The sequence below is a fragment of the Equus przewalskii genome, chromosome 7 (assembly GCF_037783145.1).
Source record: "Equus przewalskii isolate Varuska chromosome 7, EquPr2, whole genome shotgun sequence".
Taxonomy (NCBI): domain Eukaryota; kingdom Metazoa; phylum Chordata; class Mammalia; order Perissodactyla; family Equidae; genus Equus; species Equus przewalskii.
Window position 1 is genome coordinate 47,725,338 of NC_091837.1, and position 25,494 is coordinate 47,750,831.

General features: G+C 39.5%; 1 long non-coding RNA gene across 8 annotated transcripts in view; it reads right to left on the reverse strand.

Annotated features, from left to right (window-relative positions):
* The window catches only part of LOC103559432 (uncharacterized), a 102,852-nt gene that overhangs the window by 10,473 nt on the left and 66,885 nt on the right, over positions 1-25,494 (reverse strand). For 2 of the 8 annotated variants that reach the window (XR_011542636.1, XR_011542635.1), the window contains 3 exons: positions 24,603-24,783; positions 19,352-19,437; positions 427-1,249 (listed from right to left, as the gene is read on the reverse strand). This is a non-coding gene — a long non-coding RNA (uncharacterized lncRNA). Of the gene's footprint in view, positions 1-426; positions 1,250-12,836; positions 13,152-13,435; positions 13,830-17,882; positions 19,185-19,351; positions 19,438-24,602; positions 24,784-25,494 lie in introns of those variants that run through there. The other 6 variants (XR_011542641.1, XR_011542642.1, XR_011542640.1 and 3 more) reach the window with 6 other exon arrangements.

Here is a 25,494-nt window from a genome sequence, read left to right on the forward strand (position 1 = left end):
GAGGGTAGCCAGCTAAAGAAATCAAAGAACTATGGGATGTCTGTTGGCAGTGCATTTAACCATTTGACTTGCGCTCAAATTCTGTCTAGTTCTCTCTCTACCTTGCCAGAGGTGTTTAGCTAAATTCAGCAAGAGGTATTTACAATGGTTACTAATGCTACATTTTAAGCCAGTGGGTTCAATTGATTAGGCAAGAAGTTTTAGAATCTTAGCACAAGAGGAATGGCAGAGAGACTGGTAATTAAGTGGTAATTAAGCATTCTCTAGATTCACGTACAGAAGGAGGGGTCTCATGACAAACCCAACAGTTAGAAAGATTTCCCCCTTTTGTAATAGATTGGGAGATGCAGATGAGAGTATTGTCTTTCTAAGAAAGAGACACAGAAAATAAGATAAGAAGCAACCACAAGTGAAAGGTATACAGGCCTGGTCTGGCCATCTGGGGAAAGCTGTCTGCCTCAGGTGTTGATTGCTTCTCTCCCTTGTCAGTTTGTTTTGGAGGCCTCCAGGGCTTGTACAGGACCAAATGACAGGGAAGTTTTATTTAGCTGTAAGCTGTATCTTCAAGGTTAAATGCCTTTTAGTTCTGCAGCAGTGTCAGTGGTTAGGAGCACTTGATAAGGCCCTCTCCATTGTCTTTCTCTGATGATGCTCCCAGAATATCCAGTCACCAGGCTCTAGACTGTGACCAACATGATGCTTTATATTGGAATCCAGGAAAGCTTCTTTAATCTGTTGATGACAGGCTTGAGTATGAGACATCAGAAACTAACAGGAGCTGGTCATGCCAGCATAAGACAACAAGGGATCAGCAGAAGGTTGTGTACCAGTAGACATTGATCTGCTGGTGACTGTCTCATGTGGAGTGAGTTTATGTTTTCCAAAGAGGGTACTGCGGTCAGTGAGACCAAGGGCAATGCCTTAGGCCAAGGGAGTCCAGTCTACAGTATATAACAAAAGCTCAAAGACAATTAATAGGACTAGAATCCGATATCTACAAAGATGCAAACATAATTTTTGTTGCTACAATTACCCTCAATTTTTTTTACCAAAGATAATCATAATCACAGTAAAACTAGTCTGTTTATATTAAAAAATTGGCCTGATTAAGTGAAAATAAGAATACTTACTGAGAGTTTCTGAATTCTAGAGGGCTCAGGTAGGGAGAAAATACGAATTTTTCATTTTTGTTAACAAAGGTGTATCTTACCAAATTGTTGATAGCTTAAGAGACAAGATTTCTTTAAATCTGGAAAAACAAAACATTAGAGTGTCCTCCTCAGTTCATGTAGTCCCATGTAATTAACATTTGTTCTTAATCTTTTGTTTCTTTTAGGAAGCCATTAGTCTCTCCATTAGAGTTCTGTTGTTTCTTACCCAGTTCAGTTTTATGATCTGAAAGCTTATCAGAAACCTGTATTCTACAGTATGTCAGAGTCCTTTCCATGAATCTCTCTGAAGATGAAACATTTACAAAAGCTTCAGAATAAAACAATAACTGCCTATAAATGATGAAAGACTTAAAATAGCATGGTTAAAGATTTGATTACTATGCAACTGACAAGGAAATGTGGTTATTTTTGTGGTATATAATATTTTAAGATAGTGACTAGAATTATGACTGATAACCTCATACCAGGACATATTAGAATTTTAGCAATTTTATATAATTCTTTTAGAATGGTTATATTAATAACATTCATCCAGGCACTATAACTTAAGGTTTACTATCACTTATTTGACAATGCTTCCCATGTAATTTAACATATCAAATAAGCCTAATTAGTTTAATCTCTCCATTTTTATAGGAAGAGACAACAAATTCTTTGAGAAGTCCCAGGGACCCTCTGTAAATTCTCAAAGTTACTTTCAGGTTAAAAAAAAAAAGGACTTTATTTAGAATTTGAATTTGGGGAAGTTTGTCAAAAATATCAAAAGGCTTTAAAACACTTGGTCAAATAGCATCATAGGTCACTGTAAAACAATGCTTAGTTATACATTCAACCAAAGTTACAATTGAAGATGTTAGGAGCAAAGAGAGTTAAATAGTTAAAAAAAAAAAAAAACAAACTTAGCTTTCTTAATAGGCCACAGCTTTTTAAACATAAGAAATTATTTTGATAAAACAAAGTCTCTGCTTTTTAGGTAGACTACTCAAAGGTAAAGAAAAAATTTTCATAATCTCTTTATCAATAGGAGACTAAAAGCCCAAGAAACCTTGTCTTTTTGATAGGGAGAAAACCAAATTCTAATTTTCACCAGCTTACTTTTGATATTAAAACTCATTTACGTAATTAAAATTATTTCAATCTAAGCCATGTTGACCTTGCACAAAACTCTTTTCTTAGGCTTCCTCTTACAAAAACTTTCTATAACTTTCTTTTTTACAATCAGAATTTCCTCTTTCCTATAACCAGTTTCACTTTAGGACAAATTTAACTTCTTAACAACAACAAAAATTTCCATTCCTTATACCTTCTTTACTGAAAACATACATTTTTCTCATAGCATATATTCTTTAATGTGGCACAAGACATGTTTACTAATAGACCCAAACATCATTTAGTTTTTCTGTAGTAAGAAGCCAAAAGTAGATAAACCTATGTTTAGTAATTAATGTCTAATATTTTCTCTTGTTTGGAAATGATCTAGACATTCCATAAATTATCATTTTGCTTAATTTAGCAAAACTCTAAGGTTTCAAGTTACCAAAAGGTTTTGAAATTATTTTTAAGTACATACGCCATAACACAAAGTCATTGTAAAAAGTTTACCTAAAAAACCTTTTTATCTTACTTACATTAATTTAGTTTCCTTGTTCTTAATAAGTATGTTTAAATTACCTATAAAAATTTCATGAGACATTAGACAAAGTCAGCCATTAATTTTTTTTGCTGACACATTTTATAACAAAGATAACATGAATTTGTTTGACTTTTGGTAAACCTAGGTAGAACAAAAGTTTTATATTTAATGCTAATAACTCAAAAGACATGCCTATTTTAACAAAACCAACAAACAAATTAGCTTTAATACTGAATATTCCCTAGATCATGTGATCCTGAAGTTCATTTGGGTTAGCTTCTCTTATATTTTTGAGAGTATATTCAATTTATATAGTGCTTATTTGTTTTTAAACCAATAAAATAGAGCTCTCTTGTAAACTAGTCTTGATAATACTACCCACAGGTAGAAAAGTACCACACATTTATTTTATTTTATTTTTTTTTAAGATTTTATTTTTTCCTTTTTCTCCCCAAAGCCCCCCGGTACATAGTTGTGTATTCTTCGTTGTGGGTTCTTCTAGTTGTGGCATGTGGGATGCGTGGTCTGATGAGCAGTGCCATGTCCGCACCCAGGATTCGAACTAACGAAACACTGGGCCGCCTGCAGCGGAGCGCGCAAACTTAACCACTCGGCCACGGGGCCAGTCCCAGTACCACACATTTATAACAAACATATATAGACACAGACATAAACACACAAACAGATGCAAAGAAAGATCTCATTGCCTCCATTTTAACGTTTTCATAAGATTTTTGGGCAAGGGTCCTTCCATAGCAGTCTACATCTCCAAAAGCTTCTTTTCCCCTTTTCTTCCCTTCAGTCTTAGGAATTGGGGATGGTCTAGATAGCAGTTCTCAGAAAGAATACAAGCTTTTTGAGATAAACAGGGAGTTAAGTTGCTTATCAGAGGACTGACATACCCATCCAATTACATTATCCTTAATTTGTGTCTTTCCCTCTGGGTATGTAGTTTTGTTTTTGCTTAGTGGGGAGGGGGAGCCTAAAAAAGGTTCCTACCAGGCTCCAAATATCAGCTTCCAATTTGGCCAAAATTCTCATCATAAGTTACTAAGTCCTTTCAAATATCTTTCAGGTTTCAGCCGGGACAAATAATAAATATTTCTGGCAGTATTAGACAACTCCATTAATTTTTAATTTTAATTTCTCCTTGGTTGTTCAAGGGAATAACATAGCAGTTTACCAGAAAATCTCTCAAAGTCTTGTTAACTTTGTGAAGGGCCTACACAGGGGTCCTCCTTCAAAGGTAGACATAGGGTGTCTGTAAGGCCATTAACTTAATGGACCTTTGTGTAGTCTTTTCTTTTAGGTACCGCTTATATCTTAAATTTTCATTAGCTTTTTGCAGTGAAACTTTCAATAAGGCTATTTTGGAATTTTAAAGACTTTGCTTTTAATTGCACTTCTTAAATGATCTTATCTAATTGCAAAGTTCCTTCTAATAGCCATTATTTCCTTGAGGGCTGGCAGTAGTTTCATAGAATCCTAGCCAAAAGTGGAGTTTAACCCCCATTTCTGCTCAGCCTTATTTGGCCTCAAATGAAGTGCAACCCACAATTCTGTCCCACCATATTTTGGGCCCCCAACCTAGTGGTTACCAAGACTAGCTCTTAGGACACGAAACAAGATTGTTAAGATTTTGCTGTTTTTTGCGAATAGTTACAGCTTCTGGGACCATAGCTTTTAAGCAGATGTGCTGGAAGGTAGCACACTTGATTCTTTAGAAATTAAACATCTTATTTCTGGTCTTGAATCTGTATTTCTCAAGCCTAGTATGCAAAAAGATAAGTTTGAAAGCTGAGAAGAGCCCCAAGTGGCCACTGTAATTTTAAATCATATTTAGTATTATTGATCTACTGGAAAAAGGTTTACAAGAGGAAGGACCATAGTTCTTAAATATAAACCCAGTTGGAGTTCGCAAGGGAAGAACTTCCTGGGAAATTTTAAAAGATTAAATTCCAGTGTTAAAGCTCAGCCAGACAAAGAGACAGCACTTGCAAGACCCAGGTTGTTACCTGTGATTCTGACCCACTGGCTACAGCTGTTTGGATGAACAACACAAAAGACAGGATTTGAGCTTTCACTAGATAGGGAATAAACCTTCAGACAACAACAGCCATAGCTGGCTCAAACAGAAAAACCCTTCCAGATGGCAATAGCTGTGAGCCAGCTTGGAGGCAATTGTCTCCTGTTCAGTAGACCCCAGGTTGGGCTATTGCTCCAGAATCTCAAATAAAGGCAAAGACCTCAACAAAAGGGAGGGAGGTCAGAACCTGAGAGGACTCATGATTGGAGGAGCTGATGGTTTGTGGAAGCCGTGAGCTCACAAGGGCAGATCATTTTGGTACCAAACACGTTTCTAGAAGATGCCAGTCTACAAAGGTGAGATTGCTTCAGATCCCACCTCTGACACCATTTGTCAACCTTTAAAAACAGAAACCAGTTTAAGAAGCAAAGCATTTACTTGGGATCAAAAAATTGCAATTCAGGGAGCACTGATTCAGGTAGAAACTCAAATAGTGTCTCACTAGTGAGTAAAAGTCAGTGGCTTTTAAAGGCAAAGAAGGGAGGTTGTATCACAAAGAATTTTAATTGGAGTTGAAGGCAGAGAACTAGTCTTGGCTAAACATTGATTGACTGTTGATTCTGTCTTCAAAAAGTCCACAATCCTCAGTCTTTGTAATCAGGATGCCTGTTGTCCTGCTGACATCTCAAACAATTGCTTGTAAAACAATTGTCGTTTTGGCCCAATCCAATGTTCAAGATAGCAAGGCAGTTTCTCTGGAAAGGCAGCTCTGATTCCATTTTAAAATGGCTTCACTATAGTCAGTTTTGACAGTCTAAGAAATTCTTCTGTCCTGGCTAATGTCAGTGAGTTGTCAATTTGTTCCTAAGTATTTATTGGGTTATTATGGTGAAGTACTAGAGTGGTAGAAATAGAGACAATGACTTGACAAATTTTGAATAATATTTTCTTTTAAGTAAAAAGGGAAAAGCTGGCTAAAACCTTGTGTTTTTGCAAACTAGGCAAACAGAACTCCTGCCTCATATAAGAGGTAGATGTAGGGCTTTACCACTATAGGATTAAGTATGCAGCTGGCTTATGTCAGTGAATTTTCCCTTGAACATTTTGGATATAAAACAGAGGACTTTATATGTAGTATAATTATTTCTTACATATGTTTTGGTCTATAAACTGGTTTATATAGAAACCTATGTTCTTTTAAATTGTAGGTTAAGAATATCCATAGAGGGGCTGGCCCCGTGGTTGAGTAGTTAAGTTCGTGCGCTCCCCTTGGGCGGCCCAGGGTTTCTCCAGTTTGAATCCTGGGCGCGGACATGGCACTGCTCGTCAAGCCATCCCGCATGCCACAACTAGAATGACCCACAACTAAAAATACACAACTATGTACTGGGGGGCTTTGGGAGAAAAAGGAAAAATAAAATCTTAAAAAAAAAAAAAAAGAATATCCATAGAAACTATCAAGATTAATAATACTGTAGGGGGCCGGCTCTGTGGTCTAGTGGTTAAGTTCGCGTGCTCTGCTATGGGGGCCAGGGTTCGGATCCTGGGTGCGGACATGGCACCACTCGTCAGGCCACGTTGAGGCGGTGTCCCACATCCCACAACTAGAAGGATCTGCAACTAAGATATACAACTATGTATCGGGGGGGTTGGGACATAAAGCAGAAAAAAAAAAAAGATTGGCAACAGTTGTTAGCCCAGGTGCCAATCCTTAAAAAAAAAAAAAAAGGAAGATTGGCAACAGTTGTTAAAAAAAAAGAATAAAATAATACTTTTGTTTACATAAAAGCAGGAATACATTATTCAGTAGCTGTTATGCTGGGCTTAGTGTGCTCTTATCTGAGAGGCTTCATGAGTATTCTGAAATAACTGCAAAACTCACCAAACAAATGACAATGATTACCATGAAATCAGACTTCTCACTGAGATTTTTCTCTAATTAGTGGGAAACCATCACGCTTGGACTTATGTTATTTAGATTGACTGAGGAAATCCTTTTCAAAGCCTAAACTAGACTATATCATATTTTCAAGAATTACTCAGTGGAACTTTTTTTGAAGTCTTGTGAAAATAAGTAAAATCAGTTTTGAAAAAATTGGACCACATTTGTCTGCAGATTTGGAGCTCAAAAAGGCCATAGTATTGAGAATAACAGGACTGATAAGTATATTTGTTTTCCTGCAGGTCATAAAGCCATGAGAATTACTCAGAATGAATATTGAATGCTAAGATTTATGTCCTAAAGCATTTAAAGGTGGTTAGAAGCTGAATTGGCAGGTGAAAAAGGTTCGGTTACTCTGTAAAGAAGCATGTCTTTATGAAGAATAGAGTGGGAGTGAGGTGGAGTAATTATCAACTATATTGGAAAATCTTACGTAAAAGCAAAATCCTGCAACCTGCCCTTTATCACCTGCCCTGCCCTCCCAATCCTTTTACACAGCTCTATTTACCCCCGTAAATCTTAGGATCTATATAATTGGCTTATTTATGATGTATATTGTTTATATTCTGTCTCACCTATTAAAATATGTCCCAGGTGCTGAGAACATTGTCTGGTGTGTAGTGGGTAATAGATAAAATATTTTTTGAATGAATGAATAAGCCAGAGGCCAAGGCCTTTATCTTTGTGGTCTTCAGTTTATTCATCTAAAAAATGAGAGCTAAATTGGACACTCCAACCCACATTTTCCCAGAGTAACTATGAGGATAATTGTGATCATAGACATTATCTTAACTTTCAATTGAGATGGGGCTGCATCTCAAAATGCCATTGGTTTGAAGTCAAATGTATTTTCCCATAGGTAAAAGCAAAAACTAAATGTATTTAGATTCCAAACTCTAATAGGAAGACCATTAGGAGGATGGGATTTTGAAGTCAGAATACTAGCTCTGAATCCCAGCATGCAATTTTCTGAGTCTTTCTATCACTTAGGTTGTATTAAGGGTCGAACCAGAGAATGTATAATATATAGTGGTTAAGAGACTCAGCTCTGAAGTTTTATTGAACTGGGCTCAAACTCTGACCTAGTCTTTGGTAGCTGACAAGTTATGTAAGTTATCAAAATTCTTTGAAATCCAGCTTCTCTGCTATAAAATGTCAATAATAAGTAGCACTTCCTAGCATTGTTATAAAGATGGAAGTAAAAGTTTATCAGCCCATCATTAGTCAATGGCAATAGGACTAAGTTTTTTTGGGCCAACTCTTTTGCTGAGAACAATTAGAAAACTGGACTATATATATAGCTGTCTATTTAAAGTCAGTAGAGAATCGCTACATAGAAGTCCATGATCCAAGAAGCACAGAGCTGTAAGCCCTGCATTTGGGGCCACTTTTCTCCTTAAGACTGAGCGTCTCAGCCTCTCAGCCTGTGCTTTGGTAGCTGGTAATAAATATCAAAGAGCAGAGCTTTCAAGAGACTCATAGGACTAGATGTTGGGCAACTAAATTGGAGTTTAGGGCTTGTCATGGAGAAGGTAAATACCCCAGGCTTGGGAACCCCAAAGGCCACATCCCAGCTATTAGGGTGAATAGAAAGTAGACCAGCTCAAATCATTTCAATGACTGATTAGATTAAGGTAGTCTGGATTGCTAGCACCCCAAGCTTATCTGCCTGTCAGAAGCTCATCAGAAACAACTAGGCTTATGAAGAGATGGCAAACCTGTGACCAAAAACCAAGAGAAAACACAGACACTAGATCTATAGGGTATATAGAAAAAGGAGTTGAGCAATATGTGCTTTAAAATAACTGTGATTAATATGTTAAGGGAATTGGAAAACAAGGTTGAGAATTTTGGATACTATCATTTACTAGAAATTCTAAAGTTGGAAAGTCCAATAGCTAAAAGTTTTTAAAAACTCAATAGATGATTTAAACATATTAAGAGAAAAATAGTGAAAAGACAGAATAAAATATCCAGACTGATGAAAAGAGAGACAAAAGATGAAAAATATGGAAAAGAGCCTAAGAGACATATGGACATGGTATACATATAACTTAACATGGAAGTGGAGGCCCAGAAAAAGAGAGAAGAATGAGATAGAAGCAATGCCTGAAGAGATAGTGCCTGAGAATTTCCAATATTGATAAAAGACGTAGGGCAGAGATTTGAGAAAATTATAAATGTCAACAAAATAAACACAAAAAACACTATACCTAGGCACATCATGGTCAAATTGTGAAAATCAAAGACAAAGAGAAAATGCTGGAAGCAGCTAGAGAAAAAAACATGTAATCTTTAAAGAAGCAACAAGATTTTGATTTGATTTCTCAACAGAAACAATGGCAGCCAGAAGACAGTGACTTGGTACTTTTGAAATCCTGGAAGAATTCTGCCAATCTAGAATTTTGTATCTAATGATGACAGCCTTCAAAAGTGAAGACATAATTCAGATATTTTCAGACATATACAATTTTATCAGCCCACAAAAATTCTTTAGAACCCCGAATAGACCAAAAGAATCATACTTTAAATCAGTAGACCTTGACCAGCATATGCAGTGATCTTTCTGTAAAAATCATGTGCTCAGAGTTTCAATTTGGGATACCTAGAACATTTCTTCCCTCTGCCTTTTCACCCCATTATAGCCTTGACAGTAGTAGCCTTTGCTATTATAGCCTTGACAGCAGGACAAGGCTCCCCACCTCCCCCATTTCTTCTACCAGCTGGACGGTGAGTGCATAGTGATTGTTTCTTCCGGCAAAGGAGGATGAAGGGCAGTAGAAAGGCATTAGGGGATGATATTCAAGGGAGAGAGCGAGGGAAGAGAGTGAAGCCTCTGTGGCTCCAAGGTCTCTGACAGCTGTGAACCCTCAGGGCTATTTCTCACTCTGAGTGAAATCTTTTACCTCCTTTCCCTTCACAGGACTGCCAGGATGCTTCCTTTCTACTTTCTGTGGTTTGGGGGCCACGATTTTTGCCTTTGTAGTTACCTTAGCAAAGAATCCTAGTCTCATAGCTTTTTTCCCACTTTTTTGATCCTAAAATAAGCACAGAATTCTTTTAGTTTTGCTTTTGTTTTTTAAATCAAGCAATGAACTATTTTAGGATACAGAAGTAAAGCTCAGCTGCTTTCTAGAGATACTTCATGTCAGTACTGGACCAGGCATAGTACCTTTGACAGCCCACGGAAAGGAGAAGGGAGGGCGCCTCAATGAGCTCCTCTACAGAAAAACAGATTCATATGCCAGCCATCTGAGGTGTATATTAGTTTGCTAGGGCTGCTGTAACCACAGACAGAGTGGCTTAAACAATAGGAATTTATTGTCTCACTGTCCTGGAGGCCAGCAGTTCAAGATCAATGTATTGGCAAAGTTGATTCCTTCCGAGGACCTTGAGGGAGAATCTCTTCCAGGCCTCTCTCCCAGCGTCTGTTGGTTTGCTGGCTATCGTTGTTATTCCTTATCTTGTAGATCCATCATCCTTCTCTCTCTGCCTTCATGTTCACATACTATTCTTTCTGTGTGCATGTCTGTGAACAAATTTCCTCTTTACCTAAGAAAATCAGTCATACTGGATCAGGGGCCCACTCTGCTCCAGTATTACCTCATCTTAACTAATCACATCCGCAATGACCCTATTTCCAAGTAAGGTCACATTCTGAGGTCCTGTGGCTTAGGACTTCAACATCTGAATTTGGGGGGTGGACACAATTCAGCGCATAACATTTGGCATTTCCAAGAGGGTTGTTTTTATGTAAGGAATGCATGAAAGTTTTAAAAGCCTGTATTCCAGGCTTGTCTCTGAATATGTGACATCTTAGACCTTTCAGGAGAATGTTTTAGAGATTACAGTTTCCTCCACCCCAATATATTCTTCCCTTCTTATATAGGAAGAGATTGTCCTATATACTTTTTATTTGGCTTTTATTTGGGTTCAGGTCCCCTGACCATGAAGACTACATTTCTCAGCCTCTCCTGCAGCAGGTGTGGCCATGTGATTGCTTAGATTCTAGACCAGAAATCTCCAAAAGAACTTTCTGTGATGATGGAATTATCCAAACAGCAGCCACTAGGCACATGAGGCTGCTGAGCACTTCAAAGGTGGCTGGTGTCTTTGAGGAATGAATGTGAAATTTTATTTAATTTTGGTTACTTTAAGCTTACGTTGAAATAGTTGCATGTGGCTAGTAGCCTCAAACTGATCCGCACACCTCTAGACAGTGCTCTTTGCATGGAAGTGCTGGGCACAAGTTCCACCCAGTGCCTTTAGCGGAGGGGCACACCCTTCTCCCCCTTCTCCATTCTTCTCCATGGATGTGGGTGTGCCGGACAGAGCCCCATCTCCACAGTGAGGATCAAGGCCACACCTTTGGACCATGAAACCACAGGCTGGGGGGACGTGGAGTCTCTAGGGACATCAAAAAGCAGAGCTGTCATTAGTCCCAGGCTACTAACACAGACTTCATCTCTTTGGGAGAAAAATACTCTTGTTTAACCCACTGACATTTGAGTTTTCCTGCCCTTTTTGATTAATCTAATCCTAATTAATACAAGAGGTAAAAGCCAAGTATAATTCCTCAGCATCATTAGTGATGGTAATAGATTAATACTTTATAGCACTCCAAATCCTCACTGTCACCATTAAAATGAACCACTTTGCAAACAAGAGGCAGAGTTCTTGACTTAGGGAACCCCAGTCTTCTATTCCCAGGATTTTGAGAGGGTGCTGTTACCGGAGCCCCTTCCATCTCGCCCCCATTGGAAGTAACACCCAACATTGACAAGATGTCCTGGAAATTTCTCTTTGGTAAAAAGCTTAGGGCAATTTGCCAGGGTCCCACTCTAGGGTAATTTGAGATATTATCTGAATTATCTGTTGATATTTCCTGATTACAACTTAAATGGTCTAAGTTTGCCTAGGATGAGATCACTTGCATTTGAGGAGCGACTTCACTTGGTGTGACATGCTTTGAAAGCTATCTAGCTGCTCCAATATTTGCCTTTGGAATTACTTGCCCAAACAGCCCCACAATGGCCTTGTTAAGAACCAAGGAGCTCTGCAGAAACAGCACTGGGATGTGGCCAAGCGAACTGCTGCTGAGAAGGGAGTCCACGGGAGGGGCAGGATGGTTTTTGTCCCCGCCCCATTACATTTTAGCTGGCAGAATTACAGCAAGCTGTGTGTGTTAAAAAGCACTATTCTTTTGTCAAGCTGTTTTAACAAGGATTTGGTCTTTAAATAGTAATCGCTCATTAAGTGCATTTCTCCCTACAGTCTGGAACCTGCTTGGTCTCCTTGTATACTTTAGAATATACAGATATGTAAGCCAATAATATTTCTGCTTTAACTGAGATTATGGATATGTTAAAAAAAAAAAAAAAAAAACCTACCTTGGGACTATGTAGGAAATGCATGTCTTGACTGTGGTAGGACTTGGAGCCCTATTTAAGTGTAATTACAATCCGACACCATTTGTCCCTAATAGCCTAAGCTGTTTTAATGGGATAGCATATGGTTTGTGCTTACAGTGTCACAGGCAGAAAGATGGGACTTGCTGGGAGAGTGACTCACTTGAACAACAATTTACCTGAATCTAGTGCTTTGTGGTTTATAAAGCATAGATATATATTTAGAGATATTTTTTAAAATCTTTGCAGAAATCCCTAGGGTTAAAAAATTCTGCTTTTAAGTGACGTTATTTAGCTCATGAGGCCAGATCTGTCTCTGCTTTGTCAAGCATTTAAAAACTTCACTTAAAGCAAGTTGGATAAAAACCTATGTTTGCAGATGGCTTAAGAAGCCTGGTATCTAGTATTATAATGACAGTTAATGTTGGTTAACTGTTGCTTTTTTGATTTGGTCAGCAAGGTCCTTATTCACTTTAGGTTTTTAAGACCTGGTAACCTGCTAGAGAAAAGTTTCCATGTAAATCCCCAAATATATAATATCTTTCTAGGTTTTGGTAAGAAAATTGGAATTACAGGATAGTTTTGTGACTAAAGGATATTTTTCTGTGTTATCATTTTGATAGCTGTAAAAGGAAATACCATGGGGATAAATTTAGTTCTGATAAGCTTTAAATTTATTATAAAATTTAATATCCTTTGTTCACTTTTACATTCTGTTGTCTTATTTAAAAAGAAAAAAAAGAATAGGGGCCAGCCCGGTGGCGCAGTGGTTAAGTTCTCACGTTGCGCTTCAGCAGCCCTGGGTTCGCTGGTTCGGATCCCGGGTGCGCACATGGCACCGCTCGGCAAAAACCATGCTATGGTAGGCGTCCCACATATAAGGTGGAGGAAGATGGGCACGGATGTTGGCTCAGGGCTAGTCTTCCTCAGCAAAATGAGGAGGATTGGCAGATGTTAGCCCAGGGCTAATCTTCATTAAAAAAAAAAAAAGAGAGAGAGAGAGAAAGAAAGAGAGAGAGAGAGAAAGAGAGAAAGAGAGAAAGAATAAAAGATTTCTAAGCCTCTTAGTGAAACAGGCTTGTTACAGGCTATTTTTTTTAACACACCATCTTTTATACTGCCAAATCTTCCTCCAAAGTACTGTGGATTAACCCTTTCTACTAATTTTGAAGCCACCTCTGTGCTTATGTTACCAGCCACAAGCAGGTTTGTTTGCCCAATGCGCTACAGAAGAACCAGATGCTGAGGCAAAGGTCTTTTGCAGAAAGAAAGTTTATTTCTTTATTGCAGGACAGCCAAGCAAGGAGACAGGAGGCAAAACTCAAACCTGTCTCCCCAAGTGGCTTTTGTGTGGGATATTTACTGGGGAAGTAGACAGTAGGAGGGAGGGAGTAGGAGGGCATTGGACGCTGAAGTTTTAAGAATCTTCTGTGCAGGCATGACTGTCTTTCATATTTCCTCATGGGTCACATGTGCGAATTTGGGGGGTTCTATGTGTTGCATGCAGTGGATATTTAGTCTGTGACATCTAGTTTACGACTGGTCATTTTAGCTTCTCAATGCACCTGCATGATGTTTAGTCAGGCTTGGTGGCAGTGCGGGGGCGTTGTCAGCAAGTTTTTTCCTTATCTGCAGCGTCCTTGCTATTCTGCAAGACAAACTCAGAAGCTTCGGTTAATCTGTTTCTTACTTTAACCTCGTGGGTGTGGGGTACAGTTTCACTTGCTGGTGTTGGCTAGTCTCTTTTTTCTTCATGCTGTGCAGCTGCAAATTGAGTACCGTTCCTCATGTCAGTCTCCGCTCAGGTGCCCAGAATGGCTCTTTATTAGCTATTATAGCAAATAAACTTTTCTATTTGACATTTAAGACCCTCCTGACATTCTCACCTCAACTGTGCCACACCCTCATTTTATCCTACCCACCTGTTGGTCACTTCCAGAACGGTTCTTTTCCCTAAAAATCTGGATAAAATGTGTCCCAGTTTATGGCCAAAGTTTATTTCATGTGATTTCTTCATTTTTGGACCAGTGCATATCCACCTAGAATTCCATCCTTCACAGCCTCTGTCTCTAACAAAACTGAACTCCCAGCATAACTGAGCCTTTCAGTGTCCGGAGTTGAGCATCAAAGGCCCAAAATGATAAGATGGAAGGATGTCCCCTTGGGAGAGGAACAAAGACAGTTTCTTCTTGGTTCCTATGACAGAGCAGAACGCTCCAGCCTGTGTGCCCCAAATGGGCTCTGGGTGTGCCTTTCCCCCCAAGAGGACAGAGACTGGGCTTATCACCCCGACCCCAGTGAGCTGTACAGATATTTGTTTCCTGTATGTCCTGTGACCTGAGGAAGGCTGGGTGCCCAACTTGAAGGCCAGTATCAGTCTGTTTTCAGCTTATCTTTCCAACCTGATCTACTGACTGGACAAATGTCTGTGCTCCTTAACTCACAATTGTCCTCAGACACCTTTTAGGTGGATCCGACCTTGCTAATTGTGTGCTGGATGCGTCTGCCATCGTTTTCCATGAGCACCTCTCCTGACATCTAGTCTTGTAAATAGCCTGAAATGTTAGGGTCACACTGGACTTTTGTTTATCCCTCCACCCCTATGTTTAACTTGGTTGGATTTTCATTCCCAGTGATAGTGACTTTTGTTCCTTTCTATACATTGCCACTGCCATCACCTGCCCCTTTTGGCTCTGCCACTCAAGGTAAGTGATTTCACAGCCTGGGGTCTTGATTTCCTCATCCAAAAACAAAAGGAATCAAAAATCAGGTTTTTTACATGTAATTTTAGAATAAGACCTGTGTCTGGAAAGACAATTTTTTTTGCTTACAAATTGGGTAGAAAGCATATTCACTTCAAACCCCAGTTTTTTCATTTATGAAGTGTATACAGTTGTTCTCTGATAGAGTTGCTGTGAGCATTAAATGAGATTTGTCTTTGCAGTGTGACTTGCACAGTGCCAGGCAACTAGGATACAGACTGTCCCAAAAGCCTGTATGTAACCTTGTCACTTCACTATCTAGTATATGATTCTTACTCTGTGAAGAATTTCCTCACAACTGCCTCTCTAATAGTAATCTTTACTTTTTGTTTTAAAAAAATTTTGTACTTCTTAGGGGGCCGGCCCCCTGGCTGAGTGGTTAAGTTCATGTGCTCGCTTCAGTGGCCTAGGGTTCAGATCCTGGGCGTGGACATGGCCCTGCTCATTAGGCCATGTTGAGGCAGCGTCCCACATGCCACAACTAGAAGGACCCACAACTAAAATATACAAATATGTGCTGGGAGGATTTGGGGAGAAAAAAAAAAGCAGGAAAAAAAAAAAAGATCGGCAATAGCGTCAGGTGCCAATCTTTAAAAAAAAAAGTCATACTTTTACACTGAAGAAATAATCACAAGTGAACTGAGGTTAACCAATGTGAAATATAAGTTCTGAGGGAATGTAGGGAGACCTTATTTGGTGGGTGAGCGGATCAGGGAGGCTGTCACTGAGGAAGTGATGTTTGAGCTGAGACCTCAGGATTGCAGGAGTTTGTTTTGTGATAAAAGGCTTTAAGAGTATTCCAGGAGGAGGGGTGTGCAAAACCCTGGAGTAACAGTTGTGACCTAGGCCAAGACAGTAAAAAGCCAATGTAATAGGGTTCTCCAGAGAAACAGAACCAATAGGAGTTATATATATGTATATATCTCACATATATATATCACATACATATGTATAGAGAGATCGATTATAAGAAATTGGATCTCATGATTATGGAGGCCGAGAAGTCTCATGCTCTGTCATCTGCAAGCTGGTGACCCAGAAAAACTGGTGGTGTAGTTCTGAGAATCAGAGGGCCGATGGTGTAAGTCCCAGTCTAAGGGCAGGAGGCTGGTGTGCCAGCTCATTCACTCAGGCAGAGAAATCAAATTCTCCATTCCTTCATTCCTGTTTGTTCTGTTCAGGCCCTCAATAGATTGGATGATGCCCGCTCACACTGGGGAAGGCCATCTTCTTTGTTCAGTCTACTGATTCAAACGCTAGTCTCTTTTGGAAACACCCTCAGAGATGTACCCAGAGATGGCAGTTAGCCAAATATCTGGGCACCCTGTGATCCAGTCAAGTTGACACACAAAATTAATTATCACAGCCAATACGGCTGCCTCCAGAGGGGAAGAATCAGAAGGGGGGGTCTGTTGTTCTCTCCCTTCTTTGAACTTGTTTATCTTGGATTTTCTTTTGGCCAGAACCTACCTCGCTGTTTTATCTTGTTTCTTCACAAGATCCTAAAACTTTCAAACAGAGACTAACTGTGCTTCATTTCCAACTTTTGGAGAGAAGACCAGTCTTGTTTACTAGGTGGTAGATTCTTCCTATTAACTGTTGAGCTCCATGAGAGCAGATGCTGCTTCCATTGTGTTTACCGCCGTATCCCAAAACTCAGTACACAGCCTGGTACACATTCGATGTTTGTGCATATTTGTTGAATGAATGGCTTTTCCATCCAGCATTTACCAAGCCTACTCGTATCTTTTTTGATTATTTTCCTCCCTCTTGTTCCCTTTCCAACTCACAAAGATATATATATTTATAATCAAATGAAATGATTTTGGTTTCGACTCTTATTGGAAGTCTTATCTTGTAAGAATTAGCCAAGATTCCCGCCTAACTTAATAAACCAAGTTGAATTCTGCTGAATGCATTTTTGTGTTTTCTTGGTCTTATAATATTTGTGGTGTGATTCTGAATGTCATTTGGTCTTGGATGGTATGACATTCTAGGAAAGTACATATGATAGGCCTTGTTACTTTCTTCTTTTTTAATATTTGTGTGATTTTTACAAGCAGGAAACATGACAATAGTTCATTTTAGGTTTTATTAATGTTGGACATGGTCTCGTGAGCCATGGAAACAATAGTCAGAGAAAACTACCTATTGAGCTCAGATGTCCTTTGACTTCTTAATTGTGGCCACTTTTCAAAGAATGCGTTTTCTAAGTTTATTAGTTACTTGGATGGATGCTCTTGTCTTAAAATCTATTTTATGTATATTTTGTAAGTATTCTTAATTTTCTAACCCCACTTTAAAGGAAGAAGTCACTTAGGAGTTTCATAATTGGGAAGGGGTAGATTCTGGAAATGTTATGATGAACAAGACATGAAGGAGCAGTCTTACAAATCTTTGGTTTAGTAGAGTATTGAAGTCAGTTTGGAAGGGGATACAGATCTTTTCTTAGTCAAAAAATTTGATGGAACCTGTTTGGAAAAATTAGCAGTTTTGTAAAAACATCCATTGAGGGGCAACCAGGGATCTCCATATCCCATCTAATATTTGTGAAAGGAAAAAAAAATTGAGGTAGATAAGTTTTGAAAGCTGGCACATCGTGATTTGAATGCTAGTTACTGTTATTAACTTGCTAATATAATCTTGAGAAACTTAACTCTGCAAGCTTTAGTTTGCTCATCAGTTAAGTGAGCACAATGCTCCCAATATGGTAGGGTTTGGGGGTATGAGTATTAAGTGAGGTATATTAAGTGACTGCTACATAGTAGGTGATCATTAAGTGTCAAATTCCCTTCTCTTTCCCTATATGTAATATAAGCAGGGTTTAAATCAACAGAGTTCATATATGGTTGCAGACTAGCTTTGCCATACTAGCTTTAAGAAGTTTCAAATGGTTAAACTTGCTTCACTTCAAAACGCCATTTTTATCATTATTCATATTTTTTGGGGGCTGTATTTGCTAATGTTTTTGGTGGTGTCACACCATTTTCTGTTGGCTTAATTTATAATTCTACTTTCTCTTTGGCTGTATGCATACTATTTCATTTTGGGACCCGTTACACTGTCAGATTTTTGGCTTCACTCACCTTTCTTCCCTTCTCCTCTCTGGCCCATCTCCTCCGATTTTGGCACCGCTAACATAACTGGTCGCACACGTGCTGCAAGTCTACCCAATACATCTTTAATGGCGTAGTATTCCTTTTAATTTTTCAAAATGACAAGTTTATATTTCAAGTATGTGAAAATGCCTTAGAACTTCATGTTGCATACAGATTAGTGGACATTTTCAATCTTAACCAGTGCTGTGTAGCTGTGTTTTGATTTTTTATTTCTTTTTTATCTTTTCGTCATACACCTCATAGTTTTTGTCATCAATGACTCATTATTAAGAATTCTAATGAGTATGGCACTGTGCTGGGTCTTGTACGGAACAGTTTAAAGAAACCCTGTGCAATAAGTCCCCAATTCCTATGTGTTTATTCGAGGCAGAATTTCACAGACTATGAATTATTGTTAGGTGCTTGAATCTAAAACAAATGAGAGAGTGTGTAAATAGTAAACAAATAGACATGAGTGTCATTTACCAGAGACTAGACTTCTGGCTCCCAAGATATTACCTCCCTTCACTGTCTTCATTTTCTCTGAGTATCGAGATGTCAAGTTCCTTTCCATGTTGCCAGGAATAAGTGGTAGGCAGTTGTGCCATTTGAAAATAAGGTAACAAGTCCTTTGATGGGACTGGCCATTGCACCACCCGTGATAGTATCTTTGCAGCAGTGTTGCTTTATTCTTTTCAGTCCGTTCTCTCGAGAAACAGGCAGCAGGAGTGGATAGCAATGGATCAGGGGATCTCAGGACAAGAAGGAGGCAAGACACACCTCCCTCTGAGGAGACCAAAGCGGGATGGAGAGTCTGTCTGTCTTCTCCCTGGTAGCTGGAATATGAGTCAGTGACTATATGCAGCCAACTAGAAGCTTAATGCAGAAAATAGGAAACTTCAGGGAATGACTGGTGGGATTAGAGATGATTTGCTGTGTGGCTTTTGCAGAGCACAGAGTGATGGGGGAGTCCAGTGTTCCTATGCAGACTGCTCCTGTGGGCTGATCCTATCTGTGTCTGCCCTCCGTAGGTCCCTGCCAAAGCATGGTTCCCCAGTCTACCATTTATTGTTACCATTCTGGTGAATTGGTCTTCTATTTAAATTTACCAGGGTGCACTTTGTGATATTTGGAGCCAAGAATCTGAAGATAATAATCAGACAAATCAAACAACTAGTAGTAAAAACACAGACAAACCAGAGATTGGCTTAGGAAAAAATTTAAAAAAAAAAAAAAACAGCCAGAATGAGCCAAGGTAGATCCATTAGAGGTGAGAATGCAAGGTTAGGGCTGGAAGTTAGAAGACTTACCAAAGAAAAACACAAGTTTTGTTTTCCATTTCCAGGTCTTTGAGGAGTGGGATACTGTGATCTGTTCAGTCAGCATGATTTTCTTCCTAGTGACAAGGAGGACCAGGAATGAGAAGAGGAAGAAGAAAATGGCGACGCATTCTTTTAGGACATGGATAAGGATAGTCTTCCTGCCGCGGTGAGGAGAAGAACATGGATGGAGGAGGACTCCACATGGAGGAGTAACTGAAATGCTGAGCAGCTGATTGAATTCGGGTCCAAAGCAAAAATAGGATTTGAAGACAGTGCAAGAATTTTGTGCAGTGTTTTTCATTTGGCTTTTAAACTGATTCGAAATAAAATGAGATAAAAACTGTCTGCCCCAATCTCTTTATTTCTTTTCTTAAATATTGTTGGCCCAATGTGTGACCAAAATTTTCATATAGAAAATCTTGTCTCCAAAAAATGACAGGATACAGCTAATTATGTTTGTGTTCTCTACAAATCTTTTATTTTGTAGTCCCTTACCAATTATCTGCCACTCTCTATGCGGGAAGCTAAGGTAAGAGTTTAAAGAATACAGAATTTTAAGCTGAGAGGCCACTATGGTCATATCCTTTTCCACACAAACCATGCTCTCCCTCTCGACTTTCACTTGCACAACTTTGTTCCAATTTGGATTCTCTGTAAGATCCATCTTCATTTCCTCTGTTCCCATCAGACTTCTAGATTTCCTTGTACCTTTTGGCCAAACACCATTGTTTTCATCTTACTGAGTGGAACAGTAATGCTGTTCCATCTTTGGTACTAATTTCCTCTCCAGTACAGCATTGCTGAGCTGGAGAGCATGAGCATTTCCTTCCAGTTTCGAAGGGAGATTTGCTTTCTCAGCACCCTGCTGCAGTGGTGCTGAGATGGTTCCTTGTGGCTGCTTTCCACGTAAGGTCAGGTTTATGATGCAAGTGGCAAAGTAAACAAGCGGTTAATTCTGCAAGTCGCTGTGTTTTGCCACAAACATGCCTACCTTAGTGTATGGCCTCTGGGAGCACCCTTGCTTAACATCCTTCAGTTTCTAAAGGACTGATTTGTTCAGGAGAACTATTGGTAGTTGATTCTAGGAGTCAATTTTCTCTGGTATCTATTTGAGGAAATAAATCTCACTTCTCTGTTCCTTTCTTTAATTAACTTGCTTCTTTTGTCATCAAATCTTTGTTTAATAAGTCTATAAAGGATCTTCGGTGGTGTTAAGATGTCAATGCTTTTTGGGGACAATTTAAAGGATGACATCTAACGTGTCGGCTTTAGTAAAGATGCACTTTACTTAAGCAGTAGAAATGGAAGGAGCATCCACGGAATAGTCATCCTTCTGTAATTATGTATAATGATTACACTGTAAGGAAAACCTCTTCAGGGTTAGGAAACCAAGGGTCAGGCTCCACCTCTGCCGTCATCTACCTCTCTCCTGTAGGCAAGTTAGAGCAATATTCTGATGTCTTCCTTTGTCTGTAAGATGGGATCACATTTTTGCCTTCCTTTGTCACCAGACTGTTGTGGATGACCATATGGAATCATGAACGTGGCAGAGTGGTAATCCCATTCCTGCCCAGGGTGGGCCCCAGCCTGGCATTAGATTGCTCTGCTCTGCCTTTGCGGCCTGGTCTGCAGCCCTCCTTTACGTTATTAGTGCTGCAGTGAAATTTGATTCCATGCACACACAGTAGCCTTCTCACAGCGTGCTCTCTCCTCTCTGTTTATGCTCCCTGGACTCTATCTGTCCCTCAAAACTTGACCCATCTTCCCAGCCACACCTTAAATGGCTTTTCCCCTATCAATTCTCCCTTGTTCTTCCTAACTTGTAGTAGCCTCTTAGCAATCTCTGGTACTATATCACCTTCTCATCACAATACTGAATTATAGTTGGTCACATATGTGTCCTGTATTGCTAACTAGATTAAAATTGAGGGTCGGGATCCTGTGTTTTGGCATCTGTTCCCACAATGCACGGTGCCCTTGTATGGACTGGGAGTCACTGGATGCTGAATGGAGCGGCTTTGATAAATCAGGCACATCCCCTGGCCTTAGTTTCCTTGTTTGCATAATACTTTGGATGGTCTGTGATCCTGTGTAGGAAAGTAAGTTGGACATCCTCCACTCTTACTAGAAACAGTTAAGGAGTGACCATCCTGGACAGCCAGGTGCCAGGTGCTGCTTTTGCAGTAAAATCAGGGTGCTCATCATGTAGTCAGGTAGACCAGTGCATGAACACACACTGTACAGTGAGAAGAGGGACAATCTCATACGTGTGAGAATTATGGGCATTCAGGGGATGGCCCTGTGGAGTAGTGTGGCTAAGTTCATGCGCTCTGCTTTGGTGGCCCAAGGTTTGCCAGTTCGGATCCTGGGCGCGGACCTACACACTGATCATTGAGCTATGCTGTGGTGGCATCCCACATAGAAGAACTAGAATGACTTACAGCTAGGATATACAACTATGTACTGGGGTTTTGGGGAGAAAAAAAAAGGGGGGGAAGATTGACCACAGATGTTAGTTGAGGGCCAATCTTCCTCACCAAAAAGCATATTTAAAAAAAAAAAAAGAATTATGGGCATTCAGTGAAGAGCGAATAATCCAGGAATAGAGAAGAGAGCTAGTAAATTCTGAGGCAACGGGTCTTAAAGGACGAGTGAGCAAGAGTTTGCTGGGAAGGTGGGTGGGAAGTGCCTCCAATAAGTGTACAGGAGTCCAAGAGTCTGCTGTGTGTGGAAACTGGGAATGGCTGTGTATGGATATACTGAACGCGGCACGCAGAGCGGGTGAGAATGCAGGTGGAGATGCCCTTTGGTCATATGGAAATGACCTTGGAGAGCTTGGGCTCCTCAGGAGAGAGGTGAGTGGGTGCTGGAGGAGCGTCTATTCCAGATCCAGCTGATGCCATGATTGGATAGGGAAATGGCCATAGCAGAGGATCTTCCCTGCCCTTCAACCAGCAGAAGAATCACTGGGAAGCAACCTAAAATTCAGAGCCTCAGCCCCACTTCCAACAATTCTGATTCCATAGGTCTAGGGTGGAGCTCAGGATCTGTGTTTTAAGAAATTATCCAGGGCCAGCCTGGTGGCACAGCGGTTAAGTGCACACATTCTGCTTTGGTGGCCTAGGGTTCACCGGTTCAGAACCCGGGTGCGGACATGGCACCGCTTGGCAAGCCATGCTGTGGCAGGCATCCCACATGTAAAGTAGAGGAAAATGGGCACAGATGTTAGCTCAGGGCCAGTCTTCCTCAGCAAAAAGAGGAGGATTGGCAGGAGATGTTAGCTCAGGGCTAATCTTCCTCAAAAAAAAAAGAAAAGAAATTAACCAGTTGATTTTGACACAGGTGGTCAGTGAACTGCCCTTTGAGTAAACGATGAATTGTCCCTAAGAGCTTTGTAAACCGAAGGAATTATAAAATTTGCACATTATCCATTTGTCATGGAGAGGGAGATCATGGATAGCTCTGTTCAGATTCTCAAAAGGATCCATAAATTCCCAAAAGCTTAAGAATCACTAGCTAGAAGAAAAGCATGAAAAACAGAATGAGAACAGTGCTATGGCAGGAATCCTAGAGAACAGCAACCTTTAAAGAAGCGTTTTGTGACACAGGGAAAGTTGGTGTTTTCAGGAAGCTTACAGTAAGCTTACTCAAAGAGCATCCCATAAGAAAGAGAGATATCCAGGCCATGCATCATCAAATGTCAAATTACACACTGAGAGGATTAAAACCAACTATATGGTGACACTTTAAGTAATTCCAGTGACCACAGCTTCTTACAACAACTCAGCCATATGAAAAAAAGAAAGGTTTCTTGAGAAGCAGAGCTCCACTCTCCTGGCTTTATATTAAAAATATACCAATGAATAGTTTCTGAGGCAAATAGGGCTCATCCCAGGCATATTATGAAGTCCTTGATCTTGATGTTATTTTATCTTTTGAACCTGTTCCCCATCAACTTTTCAACTATGTCTAATTAAACTATGTCTAATGTCCCTAAGTCATCTTTATCAAAATAAGAAATATCTCATCAAGTTATGTATACTTGGGGATTGTTTTTGTGAGTCTGTACATGATAGGTCTAAATAAGTATTTTATGAAGTGAATGTGGCTAGAGAACTGGTTGTATGAGTCTATTTTCATATAGTGTTTGAGTTTTACATTTTGAGCCTCTTTCTTGTAGACTGAAAAATGTAAACTGATTCAGATAATTCTGGACATGAGTCAGCAGATGCTGAGAGTGGGGTAGGCTGAGAAGAGTCCTACTGAAGTCATATTCTACGTTCTCAAACGATCCTTTTGGCAAATATGATGTAATCTCTTTGGGGTTTACTTGGACAGGAACCATCACCCCAAATCAGTCCCATCCCTCACAGGATTGAGAATAGTGGTGCCTGGTCCTGTGACTTTGTATTCTTTGCTTTTCCTAGGCCAGGAGACTGGCCAGCCCTCACACAGACGTTCATATCCAGAGAGTTTCTTCTCCCTCCAGTCACTACCTCTTCCTAAGCCTTCTCTTTAACATTGAGCTCAGCCTCTTTTTGCTTGTATTATTTAACATTTTATTTAGGTTTTATAATCAACACCCCCTCAGCCATACATCTGGATACATACCAACGCATTTTAACGTCCATTATGTTTAAAGAATTATGTTCATTATGATAAAGAAGTACTATATTTAAGAGAACAGAGAGAAAAATAATAAAATGTATAATCTTAGAATGGAAATATTTCATTAGAGGCCATCTAGACCTGAAGTTGTCAAATATTGTTAAGCATTAACTTTTTATGGTACAATTGTTTTATTGCCTATAGAACCCCAATATTTAAAGTAAATGAAAGTTGAATCTATCAGGTTAAAGCAGGGTTTTAGGAAGGCCTGCCGTGGGTTCACCTTCACAATCTAAGGGGGCTGAGGGTTCTCAGGATCACAGTTTGAAAAACCATTGATCTGGTTCATCCATGCTATTTCATATAGATCAGAACATGGAAGACCAGAAAGTAAAAGGAGCCAACATTCATCTACTTACTAGATAGATAGGTAGATGAGTGGATAGGCAAGTAGGTAGGTAGGTAGATAGACAGACAGATATATAGATAAATAGATACACAGATAGCTTAATATATATGTGTACATATAAACACACACATATCTACAAAGTCATTTAATCCTTAAAACATTAGATGGCTTTACAGATGACTAGATGAGGAAAGCTTTTAAGTTGATAGGGTTGGGACTCACCTCAGGTCTTTTTGGTGGCAAATCTACATTCTTTCCATTGTATTTCCACACTGCTGACTGGTTGCCTTACTCAAAGCCACACACAGGCACGGGCAGGACTGGGACCAAGACCCTCTGTGCTGGTCCAGGGTTGTTCCCTCAGACTACCTTTTCTCTCTGGTCAGTGGCAAAATAATACCTACTAAAAAAGGAAATAGAATATTGCGTAAACTCTCAATTAAAAAAAGAAAGACATTCCAGCTGCATTGACATTGAGAAGGGTTAATATTCTTAGTTCCCTATATTTTAGCAACTAAATGGTCATGACAGTAAGGAAAGCTGATTCACAATAATTTTTATGCTATGTCAGTATTGCTCTCAGCTTGAAGAGTATGGCACAGAATCCAGCTTCCTAATTAAAAAAATTACATAATGAATTATTTTTCTTCAAAGTATACTTTCTTCATGGCCTGAGAATTGAAGTTTGATATTGAATAAATATTCACTACTTTAACGTTTCATGAATTTGAAAGATATATAATAGGTAATCATTAACACTCTTTTTGTTTAGAACCTAAAATCAAACACAACGAACTGAGGCTTTAAATCAGAGTTCCAGTATGATCACAGAAAATCTGTATGCTTTTTGTTGACTTATGCTGAGGTCTGCCAAATAACCGCCTTATTATGCAGAATCTTAGAATCATAGGCCATGGATATCTTAGATTCTTGCATCAAGTTGCTGATCCTCTGGTTTTCTTTTCATGTGGACCATTTAGGGACAGGAGATCTTCAGGATGATTTTTTGTTCTTTCTCTTGGCTCCCACAGCATTTTTCATATTTCTCCCCTTTTAACTACTTCCTGCCTCCCAACCTGTCTTCCCAGAGGACAAGAACTTCTTTTCTCTGTGT